Source organism: Lynx canadensis, chromosome B3, assembly GCF_007474595.2.
Source record: "Lynx canadensis isolate LIC74 chromosome B3, mLynCan4.pri.v2, whole genome shotgun sequence".
Lineage (NCBI taxonomy): Eukaryota > Metazoa > Chordata > Mammalia > Carnivora > Felidae > Lynx > Lynx canadensis.
The window spans coordinates 47082926-47100579 of NC_044308.2; the positions used below are offsets into that span (position 1 = coordinate 47082926).

The 17654-nt window shown below is 37.2% G+C and overlaps 1 protein-coding gene across 6 annotated transcripts in view; it reads right to left on the reverse strand.

The window, feature by feature from the left end:
* TCF12 (transcription factor 12) overlaps positions 1-17654 on the reverse strand; it is a 397584-nt gene that overhangs the window by 120468 nt on the left and 259462 nt on the right. The gene's annotated exons all lie outside the window — the stretch shown is intronic.

The following is a 17654-nucleotide window of genomic DNA, read 5'->3' on the forward strand; positions in this document are numbered from 1 at the left end:
ATGCGCATATGTACACATAAGACTTTCTCTAGGATAGACACGGAGAAGTGGAGCTGCTGGATTAAAGAATGCACACTTTCAACTTTACAGGTGTTGCCTTACTATTATCTGATGTCATCATGCCAATTTATACTCTTTACAGAAATGTGGACAAATTCCTTCTGAGACTCTATAGTTCAAAAGTTGGATGGTTAAGTGTTAGAAGTGGTATGCACTGGTTCTAGAGGAAGAGTAGGCAGTACTGATACTGAAAGAAGTTCTTACTTGCTTTTCAATACACCAGAGTTTATGTTCAATACAGTAAATTTACAAATATTACAGATTTTAACTAAAGAGTCTCTCACAGACATGTTGCTTAAACAGATTTCCGTAAGGGGGCATCTGGGTGGCTCAGTCAGTTAAGCATTTGACTTTGGCTCAGGACATGATCTCATGGTTTCTGGGTTCAAGCCCTGCACCATGGTCTGCAGTGGCAGTGAGGAGCCTGCCTGGGATTCTCTCTCTCTCTCACACACTCACTTTCTCACTTGCTCTCTGCCCCTCCCCCACTCGTGTGCTGTCTCTCTCAAAAATAAACTTTAGGGGCGCCTGGGTGGCGCAGTCGGTTAAGCGTCCGACTTCAGCCAGGTCAAGATCTCGCGGTTCGTGAGTTCGAGCCCCGCGTCGGGCTCTGGGCTGATGGCTCGGAGCCTGGAGCCTGTTTCCGATTCTGTGTCTCCCTCTCTCTCTGCCCCTCCCCCGTTCATGCTCTGTCTCTCTCTGTCCCAAAAATAAATAAACGTTGAAAAAAAAAAATTAAAAAAAAAATAAACTTTAAAAAAATAAGAATAAAAATCTTAAAAAAAAAGATTTCTGTAAGGATCACACTTTGATGTTAGTATCAAAGATGGAGACACAAATAAACAATGACAATGGCACAGCTAATTGTTTTTCTCCATTCCAAAGTAAAAACAGTAACAATATAACTAAATCTGACCAGTTTTCCAAAATTTTTTAAATTACTAAAGCTAGGGGTGCCTGGGTGCTCAGTCGGTTAAGCATCTGATTTTGGCTCAGGTCATGATCTCACGGTTCATGAGTTTGAGCACCACATCAGGCTCTCTGCTATCAGCGGGCAGAGCCTGCTTGGGATCTTCTCTCTCTTTCTCTCTCACTCACTCTCTCTCTCTCTCTCTCTCTCTCTCTGCCCCTCCCCCGCTTGCACCCTCTCTCTCAAAAACAAATGAAATTACTGAGGTTATATGAACTTCCTCATAATTGTATACTACAGAGTTATTAGCTTGTCATTATATAAAAATGTATAGTTTATTAATTTAAAAACTCCATACATAGATGGGATGCTCAAAATTATTTACTGATATGGTGCACATAATTTAAAAAAACTTTAAGACATATGTACTAATATCAGATTAATTTCATTGCCATATACATGCCACACTGGCCAAATGATGTAAAATCATACAACTCTAAATTTAGTATGTACTGACCTGTTAGATATAGAAAATAATCCTTGTAATAACAAAGCTAGTTATTAGAAAATACAGTAATAACTCAGAGTATAATTTCAGAGCCCATTAGACATTATAGCACATGTCTTAAAAAGCACTTACTGGCTATTAGTGATGAAGCACATATTTCAGGTGAAGTAATGCTAACACATAAAAATGCAGATTTATGAGAAAAGGTTAATTAATGTAGTCTATTTGTCTCATAGTCTCAGCATAAAGCAATATGTTCTACATAAAGTGCTTTAATTTGCAAAATATACATATGGAATAAAATGGAAAAAAAACTGTTAACTCTCTGAGGATCTATCCTTTACAAGCAAGACCGCTTGTAGGAGTCTAGATGATACACAGGGGTTTTGGACACTACTCTTCTACTCTTGGAATCTGATCTTACAAAACCACAAAAAGATTGTACTTTTGCAACTGTGACACACACACCATTCCTCTCATCAAAATGGATCAGAAACCCTGCTGGACCAAGAACATGGCAGAGGCTGAAGGGAAATGCCTACTCAGAATGACTGGCAGAGAGATTATGAGGTAAAATAAAGAACAGCACACATTTTTGGTTTGGAGGTATTACTTTATTAATCAAATAAACACATTTATGAGATAATAAAAATCATTCTCAGTACATACCATTTTTTAAAAAGTTCATTTATTCATTTTGAAAAAGAGAGAGCATGGGTAGGGGAGGGGCAGAAACAGAGAGAATCCCAAGCAGGCTCCACACTGTCAGCAAGAAGCCCAAAGCAGGGCTTGAATCCATAAAGTGTGAGATCATGACCTGAGCTGAAACCAACTGAGCCACCCAGGCACCTCAAGAAAATAACTGCTTTTGAAAACAAATCATGCACCATATACTTGGCAGAACAGAAATGGGAGACTATATTAACATTTTAATTATTTATTTTTAAATGTTTATTTTTGAGAGTGCAAGTGGGGGAGGGGCAGAGAGAGGGGGACAGAGGATCTGGAGTAGGCTCTGCACTGACTGGTAGGCTGACAGCAGCAAGCCCAATATGAACTCATGAATGGCAAGAGATCATCACCTGAGCCAAAGCTCAAAGGACTGAGCCACCCAGGTGACCTGACTTATTAACATTTTAAACAAATACCATAGAGTTAAAAAAACAAAACCACGCTTGTCTTTTACCACAATATACCACCAACTAATTATTGGCTGAAATACTCAATAGGCCCTTCCTACCTTACAAATTCCTCTTCCTGAAATACTATTTAAACAACTAAGAAAGACTTAAAGCTCAACAACAAGTTAAGGTCTATTATATTTTTACTTTCAAAGGTACTAGATTCCGCCCCCCCCCCAACTGTTGGGAAGAAAAGGAAACAAAGTAAGAGATCAATATTAGCTCTGCTTTTAATAAAGTACAGTTTTCAAGTATAATTTTAATTATCTGTGTGGAGGCTACCTGTTATATTATTTAAGAATATGTAAGCTTTTAAACCTACTTTTCTGTGCCTATTAAAATTCCTAAACTTCTTCCTTTCACAAGGATATTCAAATCAGAGAGAATGAAAACTAATTTAACATAAGCTAAAACCATTACAGAGACGTTTCTTCTGAGACGGAAGGCTGATAGCTTGTTTTTAAAATGATACTTAACCTATTCAAATGAGATTTTGAAATGTAAATACATTTTTGTTTCACCTTTCATTTATTAGGAACTAATTATTTCTGAGGGACTTAGAAATTTGGTTACACTTGAAATAGAATAATGCATACTCTCAGTCTGAGATTTAGAAGACATTTATCTTTAATTCTTTCAAAATTACTTTTTTTAAGAACTATTTTCATGAATTAAAATTAATCTCTATTTTATCTCAGGTGTCTGACAAATAACAACTTTTGGCTACCGTTTTACAGTTTTCTGCTAAATAATATATATGAAAGCTGTATGTAGATAATTTTAATATATGTCAACTGAACACAGCTGAAGAACTGTTAGTAACTGGCATGTATCTAATTTCCCTTGAATGGTGAAGGATCCATACCATCAGATCAGCTAAAAAAAACCCCGAGATGTTAGCCTAGAGAGGAGAGAATCTGAAAGAAGTGCAGTCTCTGTACTTTTTATATTTGCAGAACTATCATGCTAAGATGGAATCAAAATTACACTATCTGGTCCTAGTGAAGAGACTTAGGAAGAGGATAAAAGTAAAGACATGCGTTCCTTTACCTTGTTATAAGGAAGAAGTCTCAGAAAACAGAATTTCCAATAGTAAAATTACTAGTGTGCAGAAAATTATAGAATATTCCTGGTGTTCTTACTAGTAAAGAGATTTGGGGAATAATTAGCTCTTTTATTGTGGGTTTATTTATTAATGCTGTGGAAAATTTAAGAGACACTTTTGGCAACCAAGTTACTACTAGTAAATCACAGTGAGTTCATGTTTACTGAACGTTTGGGTATTTTATAATGAAATGGTCATTCAAATATTTTGTTTACTTTTTCCTACTGGATTGTCATTTACTTGCTGATTTGCAGGAGTTTCTCAAGTATTTTTGATTCAAGACCTTTTATTGTCTCTATGCAAATATTTTCATCCTCTTAATGGTGTCTTTGGATAAACAAAAATTCATTTTAATGTAGACTAATTTGTCCATTTTTTTATATGTACTGTTTAAAAAATCTCTGCCTATTCCAAGGTAACAAATCTGTTTTTATTTTTCTGTGCTTTCTTCTAAAAGCTTTACTGCTTATCTTTCACATTTAAACCTGAATTTGGTTTTTGTGTATGTTGGTGGTGGTGGAGGGATGTCAAGATACATGTTTTCTCCACTGAGATATCCAAGTGACTTCAGAACTGTTTACTGAAAAGATGATCTACATCTTGAAAGTACCATCATGGCTACTTATGAAGAACAAGCTGTAGGGGAACAAGTGGAAGCAGGGAGACAAATTAGAAAAGTACTGAAATAATCCAGATGAAAGGTAATGATGGCTTTAGTCCTTCCAACTCACTGAGACAGGTACTATTAAGTCCCTATTTTACTAATGAGGAGAAATAATTTGCCCAAGGTCACAGAATTACTAAGTAGTCAAAAGAACCTAAATACAGGGCTGACCCCAAATTCTTAACAGAATACTATACCGCACTGTTCTTCAGTGGAGGTTCAGGACACAATTCCCAGATTCAACTCATGTACGTAAGCACTTGGTGGGGCCCAAATATAGTACAGAAATTTTTCTCTATTTAGCCCTCTAAGCAGCCTCTACCAATGAAATGATTTGGCACTATCTATTCTTGCTGAAAAGAGGGATGGATGAAAAATCATCCCCAAAATGATTGGCAGCAAAACCCAACTACTCCAAGGATTGGTTTTGGGTACAGAACATGGTCACTTATGCTGCCTTCACTCACAAGTAACTGCTGTTCTTTTTAGTTCTCACAAAGGGCATAAGTTAATGTTTTCCTTAATTTGAAATACCTGTTAGAAAAATACTTATTCTGATCTCATTTCATTGTTCTGGGTCTCAGTTTCCTAGTCTGTAAAATGAACAAGTTGGACAAGATCAGAAGGTGTGTAACAACATCCCGGGAGGCTGGGGCCCAAGTAGAGATTTATTTTTGTGTATATATTTAAAACAATTAAAAAATTTAATTGCAGTGGTAGCCATGAAAAAGCACCTTGCAAAGCTCCTACTTCCGGGAATGTAACTGACTGAGAGATCCAGCTGCTATGCTCTGAAATGATTACTTCTGCAGTGAGGCCCACTTGCTTCCATCAACATGCTTTGACAGAGTATGTGGGGGGGAAAAGCACACTTCTTCCTGGGGGACATACCTTTCTATGTTGACCAACTTTGGCTCAAGAACTCCCGGGCTGCTGTACTGAACCCTCCTTAGGGTGCACAGCAGTCAAGGACTCTTCCACTCTCTTTCACTCTCAGAGTCTTCAGATTACTGCAGGCAAGGTGACAGGAACCAGCATTTGCAGACTAGTTATTATGTGCAAGGCAGTGTGAAACATGCTTTACTTACATTGCTGGTACCACTGCTAGTTGTATTCTTCTTCGTACTAGAAATACTCCTAATGCCGAAGAGTGATTGAAGGAATCTGGTAACAGGTATGAGATATGACAGTAAAACTGCAAGATCTCCTACAGATCTCAATCTACTGGCTGTAGAAGCCTTCCCTGTAATACAATCCTGGCCTATATGCTCTATTCCTACCAATTCAAAATAATGTTTTTATAAAGAAATGGCCAGGGACAAAGATATTATGGAAGGTAGAGCTGGCTCAGCATTTATTTCTGAAGCAGTCTAGTGAATACCTGAAGTTCAGTAATTTTAATGAATAGATACTATTTAAGAAATATTGACTTCATGAGTTAATGGCACAAATCAGAACAGTTTCCCTATTTGTCTGAAAGCCAGTATTATTTCAATGTTCATTTTTGTAAGGCATACTGAATTGCACTCATAAATTCAAATTCACCCCATCAGCTATATTTTAAGTGGGCAGAATTAGACTGATTTTTCTTAAAAGATAAAGGCTTAACCTAGAAAAAGAATCCTTGGATGTTTCAAACTGAAATATTTTATTACATATAAATCATGAGAACTTTTCCAGATTTAGTTTTCAGAGGAACAATGTGAAATCCCTACTTAGGCCAATCTAAATATTTGGGCATAAATCTAAATATGATCACAGTTTTATGAGCAGACTGTCTTCCTTCCCGCTTAGGTATCTTTGAAAAATCATTATTTACCTAACCTCTTTGCTGATGGAGAAGCTTTTCCTCTTCTTTTGTAGAAGAACACTACCACAAGTTTCATACAATTTCCATCACACCAACCACTCAGAGAAACATAAAAACACACTATCCTACAAGGTGGGGAAATCTGTAATGCCATTTGGTATACAGCAGAGCAGAGACTTAGGATTCTGGTTACTGGATTCATCTCTTGGCTCTTGCTTCTCTCGTACTGAGTGAACTAAGCAAGTTACACGTCATTTAACATCAACGTCCCCACTCACTCTTTTAGGAAAATCAGCTCAGTAACATGTACCTCACACAGGCCTGCCAGTTTAATTAATGCTTATAAAGTATTTGGAAATTCTTGTCTCAAAGAACCAAGGCCAATGTTAACTATTGGTATTACTGACTTCATGTGGGTAGCAATCGGCTCAAACTTACACACAAAAAATCTAGAAAGGATCTCAAACTAACAGATTATTTTTTTAAAGAAAAGAAAAGAGAGAGACAGAGGCGTTTAACATAAATGCCTATTTTCTTTCACAACCATTTGTTTAAGTATTATTGGCTAACATTTGTGCCAAGTGCGCTGCTGGCTACATTGAAGATACTTAAATATCTAGTGCCAACAAGCACAGCTGCCGGACTCTCTCTGCCCTCCTCTTGTTCACTCCATGCCAAATTACTCACACAGCTATGAATGATGAGGCAGCAGCACAGGAAACTGCCAAGTGTGAGTGAGATTAGTGATAAACCAGAGGATCCCTATAGAGGTCAGTGATTAGCAAGTTCCCAGTTGTAATCACTTTTCTAACCCAGCCTCTATCTCATCACTTATTTAATCTTAACTCTGCACCAACTTCCTGTGACAGGCATCAGAACCGAAAGCAGGTTCCCAATCAAAAATTCCTGAAGAACTGCTAAGGTACCAATAAAGTATCTCATTATCCTTGGTAAGAGCATACAGTCATATTTGGGTAATTTGAATAGGCTTTAGAAATGGTTTCTTGAGACTAAAACCGGAGATGAAGTAGACCAGGATGCAAACATTCACCAGTCCAGCTATTTTCCTCTATGTTCTCCACGCCTTCCTAAGAATCAGATTCACACAGTAAATATATACAAATAGACAAGGATGAGAAGGTTTACACAAAACAGTATGTTTGCCTTTCAGCCCTGAGAATGCCCAGAGAGAACATTAAAATGCATAACTCAATATAAGGGAGTGTGGTTGATAGGTAGATTGGAAATTAGGAATGAAAAAACAGAGTAGAATAAGATTGTGATCAATTTTAGTAATCTTTCAAAACTTTATGGGTCATTTTATGGTTCACTTTTGCCACATATGGAATACATAACAAGGTATTCATTATAGGTAGCTCAAAATCTAAACGGCCCTTCTCTGAGACATTTTAGTCAATAATTATATTTTCAAATTGTCCCTGAACACATATTTACATCTGTATTGCATTGTTGCTTTTCCTTAGGTTAAGAATTTAAGTGTTTTCTCACTTAATGTCTCCATACTTCCCTAACCACATATTGTTTAGAACTTAGAAACAAATTCATTTCATTTTTATACCAAGCCGAAATATTACAGAACTAGGAATTATTTCTTCATCCTTGGCTGCATTTCATGATAAAACATGGTGAATGCATATTCTTTAAAAATAATCAAATAACTTTTGTATCTTAATTTTTATCCCATTCTTAAATAAAAAAGGATTTCAAAATATTCATTTGAGGTTTTACAACTTTCTAGGGACTAAACTGAGCCAAATTTCAACACCTTAATTTTAGTCTACTCCCCTTTTCCCAAAATAAAAAAAGAAAATCAGGTTAAACTCATATCAACAAATAATTTGGCTGGGGAAAGAGAGGGGGGCATATTTTCAAAACGGTCCTGGTAATCATACTTCATTCTGACATACTGTTTCCACCAAATCCTTATATAGATGCTTCTCTCAGAAATTTCTTGTATCATACAATGATAAACAGAATATTAAGCTCATTGTTAATTCCTGTGATTTTTCTCACAACTTTCTGTATTTTGGCTGTTTAATTTAAATCATGACCTTACCACACAAGGTCAATGTCTGTTTTTTATGGCACTTGGGGACCAGAAGGCAGATGCCACTTGTTTAGGAACACTGGTCTGGAATTCTAGACTTGTTTTGTTTGCATGCCAGGGACAGATTCTACTCTAAGGCTCTATCTATGGCATACAGCCACATGGAGACACAGACAGTATAAGAAAACTGTGCTCTAAAACAGTGGATAATAAATGATTGTTAATTGGCTAGTTTCCCTTGACAGCAAGAACTGGAATAGAAAGAAAGGAACTAATCAATGGAACTGCTACCATTCACCAACTATGTAGTCAGAAACAGAGTAGTAAAATGAAACAACCATGGAAATGAAGAGTCAGAAGGGTCTATTCCTGTCTCTGCTATGAAGTAGCTGTCTGACACAGGTAAGTTGTTAAACTCGCCAGGCCTCAGTTTCTTCACTTGGAGAATGGGGTGGAGTAGAGCAAATTTGATTTGGGATATCTCTTTCTGTTTTAATATCCCATCAAACTGGCATGCCCATCTATTTTGCTATTAATCAAGCACTCTGCTTCTGACAGAATGTAGATCTGTGAACCACCAGTAGTAGGAGGAAGAAGATAAACTGCTAAAAAATACAGAGATTTTTGCAGGAAGGGTAAATTCAACAACACAAGAAACAACAGGTGTTGGCGAGGATGTGGAGAAAGGGAAGCCCTCTTGCACTGTTGGTGGGAATGAAAACTGGACAGCCACTGTGGAAAACAGTATGGAGGTTCCTCAAAAAGCTAAAAATAGAACTACCCTACAATCCACCAATCCCATTACTCGGTATTTACCCAGAGAATACAAAAATACTAATTCAAAAGGATACATGCACCCCAATGTTTATAGCAGCATTATCTACAATAGTAAAATATGGAAACAACCCAAGTGTCCATTGGTTGATGAATGGATAAAGAAGAAGTGGTGTATATATACAATGGAATCCTACTCAGCCATTAAAAAAGCATAAAATCTCGTCATTTGTGATGGCAAGGAAGGAGCTAGAGAGTATTATGCTGAGCAAAATAAGTCAGTCAGAGAACGACAAATACCATATGATTTCACGCAAATGTGGAATTTAGGAAAGAAAACAAAGGAGCAAAGGCGGGGAGAGAAGAGAGGCAAACCAAGGAACAGACTCTCAACTATAGAGAACAAACTGATAGATGGTTACCAGAAAGGGGGGTGGGTAGGAAATGGGTTAAACAGGTGATAGGGATAAAGGAGTGCACTTGTGATGAGCACCAGGTGATGTATGCAAGTTTTAATCACTATACTGTATACCTGAAACTAGTAATATTACACTGTATGTTAACTGGAATTAAAAAAAAAAACTTAAATGTTAACTGGAATTTAAAAACAAACTTTAAAAAGGGACTTCTGGGGGCACCTGGGTGGCGCAGTCGGTTAAGCGTCCGACTTCAGTCAGGTCACGATCTCGCGGTCTGTGAGTTCGAGACCCGCGTCGGGCTCTGGGCTGATGGCTCAGAGCCTGAAGCCTGTTTCCGATTCTGTGTCTCCCTCTCTCTCTGCCCCTCCCCCGTTCATGCTCTGTCTCTCTCTGTCCCAAAAATAAATAAACGTTGAAAAAAAAATTAAAAAAAAAAAAGGGACTTCTGGAATAATGTACAGTTAAAAAAATGATGTGTATAAGCAGTTTATCATACATTTGTTTAATACATTGAGGTATTTTATTGGAGGAGCCAAGGTGGCAGAACAGCATGGAAGTTTTTTTGTGTCTTGCGTCCATGAAATACAGCCAGATCAACACTAAACCATCCTGCACACCTAGAGATATTTTACTGTGAATACGGTATGTTGAATATGACAAACTGAAGTCAGTATACTTAGGGTTACCAAGACTTTACTTTATTTAGATTAAGAAAAGCTCTGAATGTTAATAAAATTTCTCACTGGAGTTCAACACCCTCCACCTATCTAATGCAGAAAGGTAAGTACTTTGCACACCACAGAAAATACACAGATACAGAGCAAATGAAAGGAGATGATTCTATTTTGTTGTAACACATGAGAAAATGGCCAAAAGGGAGTCTTAAATTCCCTCTGTGGTCTGCTAAGATTTACATATGATTCTTGCTACATAATAGGTACTGAGGGCAAAATACGAGACATTCAGTTTTCCTTTCTTCTTTTTTGAAAATGTTTATTTATTTTGAGAGAGAGACAGAGAGAATATCCCAAGCAGGAGATGTGATGTGGGGCTCTATCTCATGAATCGTGAGATCACAACCTTAGCTGGAATTAAGAGCTGGATGCTTAATCGACGGAAGCCACCCAGGTGCCCCAACACACTCAGTTTTCATTGAGTGGCTTCCAGTATTGCATGCAATTTACTGCCATCCTACCTTTGCAATTTGAAAACAGGTAAAGGCTGACCTCAAGTGCTCAATGAGTTATAATCCAAATTAATTTGTGAGTCAGGCATAAATCAAAATATTTTACATATCAACTCATTATAAATGGCTATACAAATCAATTTTAAGTCACAGAAGAGCTGTATATAATATTTGTGGAAGGGAGGAATGAAGGAAGAAAGACTGACGAAAAGAAAAAAAAACTGTAATAATTTAGGGAGGAGGTATGGGGAAGTGATTATGAACAGAGACTCTGGATGTAGACTAAGTAGGTTTAAATTCCCATTCTGGAGTAATATTGGCTTTCAGACAAATAGTATTTTATTTTGTATTTTAATGAAGTCATTGAAATAGATTATTCTCTAACCTCACTGTACTTTAGTTGCCTCAAGTGTGAAATGGGATAGTAACAGTTTCACTTCACTGGTTTTTTGTGAGGATAAAAATGTACTGACAAAGTGCTTAGAAAAAATGGAAAATACAAGATAAGGCCTAATTAGATATTAGTTATTATTCAAATCAAAACCATACTGAGATACCACCTCATGCCAGTCAGAGTGGCTAAAGTGAACAAATCAGGAGACACAGATGCTGGAGAGGATGTGGAGAAACGGGAACACTCTTGCACTGTTGGTGGGAATGCAAACTGGTGCAGCCGCTCTGGAAAACAGTGTGGAGGTTTCTCAAAAAATTAAAAATAGATCTACCCTATGACCCAACAATAGCACTGCTAGGAATTTACCCAAGGAATACAGTAGTGCTGATGCACAGGGGCACTTGTACCCCAATGTATATAGCAGCACTTTCAACAATAGCCAAACTATGTAAAGAGCCTAAATGTCCACCAACTGATGAATGGATAAAGAAATTGTGGTTTATATATACAATGGAATACTACTTGGCAATGAGAAAGAATGAAATCTGGCCATTTGTAGCAATGTGGATGGAACTGGAAGATATTATGCTAAGTCAGGCATAATGAAATAAGTCAGGCAGAGAAAAGACAGTTACCATATGTTTTCACTCATGTGGATCCTGAGAAACTTAACAGAAGACCGGGGGGGGATGGGAAAGGCGGGAAAAGAAGTTACACAGAGGAGGAGGCAAACCATAAGAGACTTAAATACTGAGAACTGAGGGTGATGGGGGGTGGGGGAGAGGGGAAAGTGGGTGATGGGCATTGAGAAGGGCACCTGTTGGGATGAGCACTAGGTGTTCTATGGAAACCAATCTGACAATAAATATATTTAATAAAAAAAAGATACTATTTTTTTAATGAAATACATGACTAAAAAAATCTATGTATGTGTATCTTAAATATCAATGGTTGATGAAAAGGCTTAAACAGAGAAAAAAAGAAAGGCAGATTCCAAGGAAATAATTTAAAGGAAGTTTGGACACATTAAAAGGTTTGAGAATTCTTTATGCTTTTCCTTCCATTAAATTTCATTAAAGGCTGATGGCCCCACTCTTCCTTTAGCATTCATGAGTGGGTCTATCTCTACCACTATTTGTATACTTAGCCACAATTAAGTTTCTTTTAAAAAAAATTTTTTTTTTACATTTTTTATTTTGAGAGACAGAGAGAGACAGCGTGAGCAGGGGAGGAGCAGAGACAGAGGTAGACACAGAATCAGAAACAGGCTCCAGGCTCGAGCTGTCAGGATAGCGCCTGATGTGGGGCTCGAACCACGAACCATGGATCATGACCTGAGCCGTAACAGACTGAGCCACCCAGGCGCCTCAATAATTAAGTTTTTGTTCACATTTGAAATAAAAAGATTTACCAAAGAAAGCGTGCATGATATGGAAAAGGTTGTAAGGGATCTGAAGAGATTTGAAGGTATAAAACATAATCTAAAATGAATTTTAACAGAGTTATAGATTCTTTAACAAAGTGGGGACAGAATAGATAGGCTCAGTGTAATCCTTAACCTGCTTATTCTCTTTTTCCCAGAGGCTGGGGAAAATGGGACTACTTTGGGTCGATGGTTCTAAGCTACTGGATTCAATATAGCTTGGTTGTTGTCTGAAGCTCATGGGGGAAGTAGGAGCAGACCACCCTGATTAGATAAAAAGGTGTTACAGAGCATTAGTGTGTAAAGAGATGTTGTGATGTTCACTATTTAAATTTTTTCATCTAAGGAAGAACCTGTAAGTACAAAAACCACTGGAAAATATAGAAAATAAAAAGTAAAAAGCTTGTTTTCAATCTCTTGTTACTCCGTGTGCTTCGACTATATACATTTAATACAATTATTGATATCATAGGATTTAAATCTACCATTTTGTTAGTTGTTTTCTATTTGTCTCATGTGTTATTTCTTTTTCAGCCTGCTTTTGAATTGAGTATTCCAGTTAGTCTTTCCTACTGGCTTTTATTTATATTAGTAGAGTTTGCCCTCAATTTACAAAATCTATCTTTAATTAATATGATCTACCTTTAAGTAATTATGTAAGAGTGTAAGAATCTTTCAATAGTATACTTCCGCTATCCTCCCCTCCATCCTTTGGGTTAATGTTGTCACACAGTTTACTTTTACTTATTTATATACCCCACATACAGTATTACTATTTTTGCTTAGAAATTTTATTATTTTATAGTGTAATTAAAAATAAGAAAACATGGGCCTCCTGGATGGCTCCATTGGTTGAGCATCTAACTCTTGATTTTGAGCATTTAACCCAAGGTCATGGGACTGAGCCCCACATCGGGCTCTGTGCTGAGCAGGGAGCCTGCTTAACATTCTCTCTCTCTCTCTCTCTCTCTCTCTCTCTCTCTCTGTCTCTGTCTCTCTCTCTCCCTCTACCCCACCCACTCACTCTCTCTAAAAAAAATAAAAGAAAATAAAAATAGGGGCACCTAGGTGGCTCAGTTGGTTGAGTGTCTGACTTTGGCTCAGGTCACGATCTCATGATTTTTGAGTTCAAGCCCTGCATTGGGCTTTGTGCTGACAACTCAGAGCCTGGAGCCTGCTTTAGATCCTGTGTCTCCCTCTCTTTCTGCTTTTCCCTCACTCATTCTCTCTCTCTTGCTCAAAAATAAATAAAAATATTGAAAAAATAAATAAAAATAAAAGTAAATTTTGAAAATAAAGAAAAGTGTTTTTTACACTTACTTTCATTTTTACCAATTCTGAAGCTCTCATTTCTTTTTATAGATGAGCAGTTGGCATACTATGAACCAAAGTTGGCCTGCTTCCTGTTTTTGTAAATAAAGTTTTATTGGAACACAATCACATCCATTTATTATGTATCATCTATGGCTGCTTTGGGACTATAATGGTGGAGTTAAGTAGTTGTGACAGAGATTTGTCTGACTTACAGAGTTTCTGGCCCTTTACAGAAAAATTCTGCTGAATCCTGATGCACATCCAAGTTTCTGTATAGTGTCACATTCCCTCTGCCTAAACAATTCTATTTTAGTTACTGTACCTCAAGTCTGCTGGGGATTTTTGTGTATCTGAAAAAGGCTTTGCCCTCATTAAAAAAAAATATCTTCAATTAATATGTAATTCTTGATTGACAGTTTTTCTTTTTTTAAAGTAATCTCTACACCCAACATGACCCCAAGGATCAAGAGTTGGATGCTCCACTGTCTGAGCCAACCAGGTACCCTACTTTTTACAATTTTAATAAATAATACTTTAGAGATGTTACTCTATCCTCTTCTTGACTGCAAAGTTTTTAATAAGGTGTCTGCTGTAGTTTATTTTTATTGCTGACTATATATATATATATATATATATATAATATATATATATGTTTTTCTGCCTCTGGCTGCCTTCACGATTTTTTCTTTATTGCTGGTTTTCAGCACTTTGAATACGATAATTCTAGGCGTGTGTGTGTGTTTTGTTTTTTTTAATCCTGGATCTATTAACTTTTCTCTCTTCCTCTACATCTGAGACTTCAATCACACATGTATTAGGCTGTCATTGTCCCATAATTCTGTCTTTTATCACTCTTTGTGCTTCAGTTGGGTTTATAGTCTACTGATGATCCTAAAGGAATTCTTCACCTTAGTATGTCTTTTATTTCTAGTATTTCAATTAAATCCTTATTATTTCCATTTATTTGCTAAAAATCCCCTACTTGTGCATGTTGTACACCTTTTCCACCATATCCTTTACTATGTTAATCAGAGTTACTTCAAAATCCTTGTCTGATAGTTCCAACGTGCATCATCTTTCAGTCTGGTTTTGCTGATTATTTTGCCTTTTGACCTTTCTTCACTTTGCTTATGTGCAAATCTTGTAATTTTGACTGAATGCAAGACCACTGTGTATAGAAGAGCAAAGAATGAACTAAACAGTGTTTAGGTCTGGAAATAAGCATGCCTCTTCTTGTTTAAGGCCTTTGGTGTGGAAAAATCAGTCAAATTAATCAGGAGTCTAGCTGAATATGATTGTTGTGTGGTTACCTTCAGTTGATCAGAGGCTTCAACTCCCTCTAATGATTGGCTGCTTTTGCCTAGTGCTTAGCACATGGCTGGGGTGCTGTAGGACTTTTCTCAGTTAATATTTCATCCTCAGCTTTCAACAGATCCTATAAAACCTGTGCCCCAGAGTGTGTGTCTCTCCATGCTTTTGCCTCTCCCATATTGGTAGACTGCTCTTGCTTTCCTATCCCTCATCTCTTCTTCCCTCTAAGAGTGAAACTCTGCTTTACATCTAAAGATGACCTTGGGTTGGAGTTCTCACTACTGTCTAACAGGCAGGAGACCTATACTTGGTATGTGCATAAGATCTTAGGTCTAAGATGAGTTTCCTCTCCTCCCCAATCAATGTGTCTTAGCCTGTGTCCTTTGGGCAAGAGGCTTTTTGCTGCCTCTTCTTAAAGCAGCTTAGAGGTCTCTCAGTACTTAGGGTTTGGGGATGTTGGTATGCTTTTCTCCTTTTCCCACAATGACAGCTGATCAGCTCCTGCATGCCTACAACATCAACAGAATGAATGCTCTTCAGTCTCCTGCTCTACCCCAAATCCTTGTGAGTATGCAGTACAGGTCTGAGGGAAAAAGCCTGAGGTGAGTGTGAAATCCCTTTTGAACTGTTCTTTTGTTAGCTTCCCCTAGCTATTTCAAACTGATATGCTGCTAGTCTACAACTGGCCTTCTGTTTAACTTTAAAATTTTAGATGATTCCTCTTACCTGCTTGCGTTGTGACTGGTATGACACCTTATTCTCCCGTGGTTTGCCACAGGCAATACAGTTTATATGTTTCACTGCTCCTCAGAATTCAGGTCACATGACTGCCTTGCAATTTCAGTTCTCTCATGGATTCAAAAGAGAATTTTGTAGCTTTCAGGCTTTTCCTTTCTCATCATTAAGCACGGAAATGACATTTTTTGCAGCTTTCCACACCCTATGTAAAAGCTAGATGTCCTGTGATCTTCATTTAGGATAGTTTGTTTCCAGGTCTGCAAATTCACTGATCTTTTCTTCGGTGGTGAATAATCTTCTGTTAATCCCATCCAGTGTATTTTTCATTTCAGGTACTGTATTTTTTAACTCTACTCATTCTAATTTCCATATTCATGTTTTTCTCTACATTTCTGAGCTATGGAGTGTATTTACGTCAGCCATTTTAATACCCTTGCTTGTTAATTCCACCATCTCTGTAATTTCCTGCTCTATTGTTTCTACTGATGAATTTTATTCTTGGTTATATAGTTTCCTGCTTTTTTTCATGTTTGGTAATTTGACATTATGAAGTTCACGTTTTGGGGGTGCTACATTTTGTTGTATTCCTTTAAAGAATATTGGACTTTGTTCTTGTAAGCAGTTAAGTTACTTGGAATCAAGTTTGGTCCTTTTCCAAGGTTGTCTTTAAGCTTTGTTAAGGCAGGTCCAGAACAGCCTTCAGCCCAGAGCTAATGTAGACTCACCAACATAATACCCTACTGAGGACTCTACACAATGCCATTTATTATGAGATCTTTGCACTTTCGTTGGCTGGAAGGAGGACTACTCCTAGCTTTGTGTGAGTTTCGGGAATTGTTCAGCATTTTCCTTTCAAGTGATTTAAGCATACACAAATAAGTATTTAGTCAAAGACTTGAAGACTTTGTTCTGCAGATCTCGAGTTCTTTCTCTATGATCTTTCTCTATGATCCCTCCTTTTTGCCCTGCAATTTTGACCAAATGAGGCTTCCCTGAATTCTGTTTGATTTCCACTCCCCATTGCTGTGGCCTAGCAGCCAGTTGGAGAATTGTGGAATTCACCTCATTTATTTCCTTTCTTTCATGAAACATCTACTGTCCAATGTCTCAGAACTAACATTTAATCAGGACTAATATGAAAATTCCTGAACTTTTTACACCTCTTGAAAATTCTTCCACCAGCCCCGCCCACAAAAACATCAAAAAACAAAACCAAAAACAAGACATTCTCCCAGTCCTTCTCTTGCAAACCCATTTTTTAAAAACCAGAAAGCTAGAACACAGCAAACCTTGACTCCAATAAATAATTAGACTTTCCTATTATTAAACTGCTCAGAGAAGTGCATATGGTAGAAGATAAATAACAAAACAGATTCCAAATTTGTTATTCTTTTTACATGGTGGAGGTCTTCCAAATTAAATATATCCTGCTCAACTAAACTTTACCATAATAGAAAATGGGTTTGACAAACTTTCGGAAAATCTAAAAAACTTTGTCAAAAACTATTTTTGTTTTTATGACATTGTAAAGAGGTTCTCTTATATGTAAACCTCCGATGTTTTATTTCTAAAATACTTTGAATTCCGCTATGTTTGCTGACATACTTGAATTTGGAACAAGCTGCTCTAGGAATATGATCTCCTGCTCTAACTACACACACTGTTATTTCTAAAAGGTTAAAAAGCTGGCAATTTTCCAGTTCTTTCTCATCATTTCAGTTATGGAATACAATGTCCAGTTTGCCATTTCTCCTCTACTTCTCTTTGGCATCTTGACTAGTTCTCTAAA